The 7359-nt window shown below is 45.3% G+C and overlaps 2 pseudogenes; one reads left to right on the forward strand and one right to left on the reverse strand.

Annotated features, from left to right (window-relative positions):
- Positions 1-687: 687 nt before the first annotated feature.
- On the reverse strand, positions 688-807 carry LOC136656333 (5S ribosomal RNA; annotated as a pseudogene).
- A 4961-nt stretch (positions 808-5768) lies between these two features.
- On the forward strand, positions 5769-5888 carry LOC136656187 (5S ribosomal RNA; annotated as a pseudogene).
- Positions 5889-7359: the final 1471 nt, after the last annotated feature.

Here is a 7359-nt window from a genome sequence, read left to right on the forward strand (position 1 = left end):
ATGTTCCTGAAGTCTCTGGTGAACGGAGAAGGCTTGGAGTATATTCTGTTGTTCCAGAAGTGCTCGGGTGTTCAAATTTGTCTCAGAGGGGTTGTCTGGAATTCTGGATTTTCTGTGGAGAAACTCTGTGGTGCTCCAGGAAGTACAACACAGTCTCCAAAGCAATGAAAATGATTCCTGCTGCGTGGAGATTTGGAAATTCAGGATGGTGTAGTCCAGTGGTTCTCAAACATTTTAGCACTGGGACCCACTTTGTAGAATGAAAATCTGAAAATCACCACCAGAAGTGATCTCATTGACTTGGAAGTGATGTCAAGACCAGAAGTGACATCACTGAGCAGGAAAATTTTTAATACCCCCTATACAATCAAATCAAATTAAGTAACTAAATCAAAACTTTACAGTAAGTACATGTTTAAAATTTTCTTTAAAATAAAGAACGCTCCCAATCATTTGCTGATCTGTTTAAAAAAAAATTATCCAAACATCCCAAAGGCTGCAATCTTATTCACACTTACCCGGGAGTAAACCCCATTGACTATCATTGTTCAAAACATATACACAGTAACCTGTTAAGTACAGATTGGTAACATTTTCCCAAATGCAGTCACATACCATGGTAGCATCAAGTCTGATCTAAATAATATATGGTTGGCAACCTTCAGTCTCGAAAGACTATGGTATATAAACCTACAGCACCCGGTATTCCCAGGTGGTCTCCCATCCAAATACTAACCAGGCCTGACCCTGCTTAGCTTCCAAGATCAGATGAGATCAGGCATGTGCAGGGTAATAGTTGCTGCTAATCTAAATAAAATAAACATCAAAATGAATGGGGACCCACCTAATGGGCCCCAACCCACAGTTTGAGAAACACTGGTGTAGTGGTTCAGATCTGGGCTCAGCCACGAAGCTTCCTGGGTGAACGTGGCACAGTCACTGTCTCTCTGCCTCACCTACCTCACAAGGTTGTTGTGAGGACAAAAGGAGAGGAGGAACTATGTACACCACCCTGAGCACCTAGGAGGAAGAGAGGAATGGGGGAAAAAGTGATATAAGTGGAATCTTCCTTTAGCATTTGGGGAAGGAGATCCCGGGAAAGCAATGAAGCTGTTAAGACAAGGCAATCAAGCAGCCCTGAGTGGAACTAAGTGGTGAAGAGCTCAGTGTGTTGGAGACGCTTGGTGCAGCCGAGGGTGCCGTGTCGCTCGGGGTTCCAGAGATAGCTGAGGAGTGAGCTGTTTGGCTAAGAAGGGCTTCTCCCCGGCAGCACAGCTTGCGTGTGGTGGAGCTGCCAGCTGCTGAGTGAAATCTGAGACCGACTTGCTTTGCCGAGGGCTGGCCTTGTGCACTTCCCAGCCTCTCTTGCACTGCGGTATTGACACATTTTGTACACAACGCTCCAAATACTGGGACTCTTCTGTTTTGGTGCAAGTTGTGGGCTCGGAGTTGAAAGCCATAGGAGCCTCTGTGAATTGTACAAATGGTATCGGCGGTCGGCAGGAAGAAGCAAAAAACAGGGTTGTGCATTACGATGACAGTTTAATTCAGCCCGTCTGTACAGTATTTCCTTTTCGAAACTGCCTGGTTGGAGCTACAGAGAAGTTCAGAGATTTGAATATTCTCTTGCGCTGTGGAAAGTTCAGGGCTTTGCTCTCAATCTTTTTTCCTCTCCCGTCTGCTTCTAGTGGAGTTTCCAGTTTGGAACTATTGCTGGCGTGGGGCGACATCGCAGCTGGAAAAGAGGGTAGGTGGCTTTAAAACAGTGTCTGCTGCCCACGGCACAAGGGTCTGTTCTTCTGACAGGTCAGGCTCTCTCCCTGCGCACTGGGAAGAGCCATATCTCTGATGCGGCTTTTTTCTCTTGGACAAGGCAGAGAAGCAGCATGAAAAGGCTTCTGCTCAGTGATCTCTGTTTTAATGAGAAACTTAGCAAAAACATGTCTCCTCTCTTTGCTTCTCCATAGCTTAAAAGCAGAAAGCCTGTTCAAATAGCTACCGCATCTCTTTTTGTTTCCTGAATTTCCTGTCTTCACAATCATTGTCAGATTTCTAAGTGCACATCCTTATTCAAAGGGAAAGTCCTATAGCAACTCTTTCCTACATTACTGAGGGTTACTAGGCTAGACTCTCTAATAAGGTCTTAGAATGTCCTCTCCAAACCTCCAGAGCAATCTTAAATTTGTGTGCCTTTCCGTGTGAGATTCAGAGCAACGGCCTTTTAAATGACTTCTCACCTCTCCAAAATATCTGCAGTAAAATACAGAAGGTGGATTATTAAAATGTCCCCCCTGTTCAAGATGGTTAGTCTGAGAATGTTTGATATTATGTTTTAAAAAAACAAAAAAATTTCAGGCAACTGAAGAAGCTTCCCCTTGGCAATAAACTGTCCTGGGGTTCCATTCACACAATCATCCACCTATCTGAGGGTATCTGTAATTTGCTCTGTCTGTTGTGTTGTACTTTTTACCTGTACAGGTATGTGTCTAGTTTCAAGGATAAGTGACAACACAGGTTAAGGAAGGAGGAGGGATTTTTTGAGGAAGACATTATTGCCCTTCCTGAGACAGCTTGATCTGAATCTTGAGATAAGCATAACGCCTCAAACCAAAGCAAGTTGCAACTGCCTCTTTATGTGATTCTTCTTTCTTACTACTTTTATGCAGTGTGTGAAAACTCTCACTCTCTGATTTTCTTTCCGGAACCTTTAATAGTCTGTGCTCTCCTGAAGGGGGGGGTGGGTGGCTAATGCTCATTTGCTTGTGTTAATTTGGTTCGAATAAATTTGGCTATTGTTTAGAGGTGCAAATGAATGTACTTTTCTGATTTGCATTCCTCCCATTCTTGGAAAGAGCCTCCCACCTGGCTTTTTCATAACAGAAGCTCCCAAAAATATTGGCTGAGCAGATTCAGTTGTTGAGGTGCCATTGCTTACTTGTGCAGGAACTTGTGTAGAAGAGTGTTGGAATGCTGGCCAACAGGACACACAGGTGTGATCTTGAACTTGTGGCAGAGAAGCCTCTGACACCGATTGAGCTGGTGTCCACCTTTGGGACAGTTCAGGGAGCCAAGCTGTCAGCGACAAATGTTCACAGCCCACAGCTGTGGGAAGGGAGAGTTGAACCATAGCACAGTTCCTTTGGTAGTAGTTGTTGAGTGTCGAAGGACTAGCAAGCTGATTGAGAGGGAGATCTTAGATATCTAAGAGCCTAAAGATTGGAATGTCACTCCCTCTCTCCCTAAGGGATAAGAAGTAGTGGATGCATGAACCTGGGAGAAGGGCAGCTGGAGAAGTTGGAGACATGAGGAAAAAGCGTGGGGTCTGTGGATTGGGAGACAAATGGGCAGAAGATTGCAGAAGAAGGCTCTTGTGACTTGCATGGAATTTTGCAGCTGCCATTACTACAGTGTTGAGATCTGGCAAGCCAGAGGAAACATAAAAGAGCAGAGAGACAGGGGGCTGGCGCACTGCATTTCATGAATCATTGGATGCATCCACTAGTTCTTTGGTTGGAGGCTTCTAGTACATTGCAAATGAGTTCTGAGCATGACTCTTTTTCCAGGCCCATATGTTCAGTTCAGTTCAGTTCAGTAGACCTTTATTGGCATAAAGGCCCATATGATGCCATGGAGCTTTTCAGCCTGAGAGTCTCTTGGGAGGGCTGCAGCAGATGCAGCACAGCTGGCTCCCTTAGCACGCCCCACAGATGTTTCCTTGGTGACTCTGGTAGAGTTCAGTCCTCTGGTGAATTTCCTATTCGAGGTGCACAATCCACTTCTCCTTTTGCCCAGATGTTCAGTGACCGACCACTAAGGAAGTGGCAGCCAACTTTGACGTATGCTACATGCCAAGCCCACAGTCTCACTTGCACACCTTCAGACTGCCAGCTCCTCCCCGCTCACCAGCTTTCCTTGTTGCTCAGACAGCAATGATTGAGAAAAGGTCTCTTTTTTCCTTCCCACTAATATCCAGCAACAATAGCAGGTGTTGATGTGGGGAAAGAGAGATCTTACCCATAGCCACTGCTGCTGGAGCGGTAAACCAGGTGTATGGGCATATAGGTGGATGAGAGGGGGCTTGGAAGGTTATGGAGGATTGGCCAGAGGACTTTGCCCGCTGCTATTCTTCACACATTGCTGATACTGTTTGCACATGTATTGGGGCCTGGGGCTTCCAGCGAGGCTAGCATGTTAGCCATCAACTGTTACAAGCCTGCCAATGGTGTCTCTGTTCCTTGTGCACCAGGGATTGCCACAGATGTCTTGTAATTAGTTGATGGTTCTAGAGGACAACCATGTGCATAGTCTGTTTTTTTTTTTCACATTTTTATACTGCCTTTCCTCCAGGGAGCTCAGGGTGTTGTACATGGTTCCTCTCCTCCTTTTGGTCCTCACAACAACCCTGTGAGGTAGGTGAGGCAGTGACTGGCCCAAGCTCACTCCAGAAGCTTCTTAATTCATTCAGGTATGTCAGTTACTAGTTACTGTTTGCCTCCAGAGCCAACCTCCAACCTCTCTCATTCCATTGTCATCCTGAGTTTCCAGTGTGACTGTAATGGAAGCCTCGGCTAAACAGGAAGAACGTGGCATAAGCAGGGATTTCATAGCCTTCAGTATTTTGCATATGAAAATAGGGATGCATTTGCATCCAATTCTCAGGCTAAGGATCACCATCCAAGTTCCCGATTGCACATTTCTCCTGGCTCTGTTTTGCCTGCTGTATTTGCAGCAACCTTTCCCCAGTTCATTCCACAGCCCACAGTGGGTGGGTGTCCTTCTGGCTAAATGCATACTTGAAACAATTGTCTACACAGCACGTTATCACCAAGTCAAAATATATCTCAGCAGCTGCACTGGGTGAAATGTGAGAGTGTGCACTGCCTAATCTCTTAGTGTTCATGCGCTTGCATTTGCATGTGTGTGCACTGAAGATAAAATTCATCCTTTCTGTACTCTACTAGGTGAGTAGTAGTATCCTTTCTCTAAATCTACTAGGTGGTTTAGTACCTAGAGAAGCTAGAGACAGAGCTAAATTTCAAAAAAATAACAACTCTAGCACCTCACAAACAGGGTCAAAGTATGTGTCACTCTTAATGCATGGTTTGGCCTGTATGTCTTGATGTAAATAGTATGTAAAAAGGACCCCTTATCTGAAATGGGACTATGATAGGGGTAGGGAGGTCTTTAACACTTTGCTCCTGATGTTGTCCCAATCCAAATTCTTTGCAGTTTATTTTGGGAGAAAAATAGCTTCCTTTGCAGTGTATCTTGGGAGAAAAAAGCTTTCATCAGTGCCATTGGGAACTCCAGAGACACTGATTAAAACCAATGGCAGGATTAAAGCCAGAGGTGGGTGATCCAATTTGGGAACATGCTGGGTGCAGAGTAGTAAAGCCTCCTCATTCCCTGCCCCCATTACAGTACTTTGACTCTTAAGAACACATCCCTGAAAGGCAAAAAACGGTACCAGAAATTAGGAACTGCCCCTGATAAATGCTGGGGACAGTTGGAGCATGTAGGTCAACCCTGAAGAACTTTGGTGAAAGTAAAGTTTTATGGGTCACCTTGGGAGGAGAGTCCTTGCCCATTTCAGGTTGCAGAATGGTACATTAAAAATGTGGATCCATGGGACACTACTGGTTAGAGCTGCAATTTACAACTTTCTTCTTCTCATGGCGCACTGACTGTTATGGTTTTCACCTCTTGTGAAGTCACTTCTGGCTCTTAGAGACTCTTCCAGGTTCTGTGGCTCTATTTTCTAGGGCAACCAATGCAGCAACTGTTACCTTGTACATACCTGATCTCTTCTGATCTTGGAAGCTAAGCAGGGTCAGGCCTGGTTAGTACTTGGATGGGAGACCGCCCGGGAATACCGGGTGCTGTAGGCTTATACCATAGTCTTTTGAGACTGAAGGTTGCCAGCCAACCAATGAATTGTCTGTCCCTCTTCCTCCATTGGCAGACCTGGAAGAGGGACAGACAACTCATTACTACAACTCATTACCCTATAAACAGAGCTGCAGAACTCAAAAGTGTTTCATCTATTTTCAGCCACTGCCCTCCAAACTCCCAGGGCACATCTTCATACCTTTTGTGGCTCACCAAAGTGCTGTGGTACACAGGAAATAGCTGGATTAGAGTCTTGTAAACTCTGAAGCACATCACTGTTCCCCCCCCCCCCCCACTAATTTCCAGGGTCTTGCTAGAAGCAGCTTCCTGGAGTTCATCAGGGAAGGAAATGGTTTCAAAGCTAAAAGAGCAAACCTCTTTTTTTTTATTTAGAGACAATTTCATTCACAAGTTTACAATACGTCCAACCCAGTGTAAATGCCAATGTAAACAATTTTAAAATACTGTGTCTTAAATGAAATGGTTTCATTTTAAAAGAAGTTAAAGAGAAATCAAAGAGGTGGAATAGAAAGAATGGTAACCTAGCAATAAGAGCTTGAGAGAACCCTTGACAAGATTGTATCTTCAGGAAAAACCACAGCGTGTAACCTTCCTGTGATAATCTTTGTAGCTTACACAAATCCAGAATCTGCACTGTCTCTCGTGGCTCTTTGATTCTTGAATGCAGTGTGTTTGTTTACCTATTTATATTCTGTATTTCATGCAAGATTGAGTCCCACAGCGGTTTGCAATTAAAATCCAAACAAAAGTACATTATTATTATTAATGTCTTGGTGGGGAGGGTGTAATGGCAATGCACAAGATCCCTCCAGGAGATAGGGTGTGGTGTCAACTGTGGCCCCTTGCTCTGGCAGCCAAGCATGTGGTTAACACCAGGGTCTTACATTGCACTGAGTGTGCTGCACAGCTGTAGCCACTTGAAGGCAATAGGGCCCTCTGGGATAAAAGCAGTACCTGCAGGAAGGAAAATGGATATGGGTAGTAGAAGGAGGAAACCTTGGTGGAAGGAAGGAGCAAACAAGCAAGCAAGCGTTAAACTGATGGAGTAAAGGACTGAGGAACTAATGGACTAGCTGATGGACTACTGGACCTGTTGACTGATCAATGGGCTAACAAACAGATGGGCAAATAGACTTCTGAGGATTGCTGGAATGGGGACTGCTGGAACAGAGACTGCTAGCGACACTAGTGTGTGGCTGCCACGCCGAAGACTGGCTGAGGACCAAGGTGTTGCTGTGGTGGCTGGAGAAGGTGCTGGCAGGAGAGGGGAGGAAGGAGGCCCTCTGTAGGTTGAACAGGAAAGCTACCCTGGTGGTGGGGTCCTGCAGTGCAAAACTAGGACCATTTTGGGGAACGCAGGGGAGTTAATTAGCTTAAAGTGGGCATAGGTTCTCTAGGTGAAACTTAGACCAGGAATTTGGCAAATCAGGGTAGATTCTTCTGGTCCCC

This window comes from Tiliqua scincoides, chromosome 6 (genome assembly GCF_035046505.1).
Source record: "Tiliqua scincoides isolate rTilSci1 chromosome 6, rTilSci1.hap2, whole genome shotgun sequence".
NCBI classification, from domain to species: Eukaryota; Metazoa; Chordata; class Lepidosauria; order Squamata; family Scincidae; genus Tiliqua; species Tiliqua scincoides.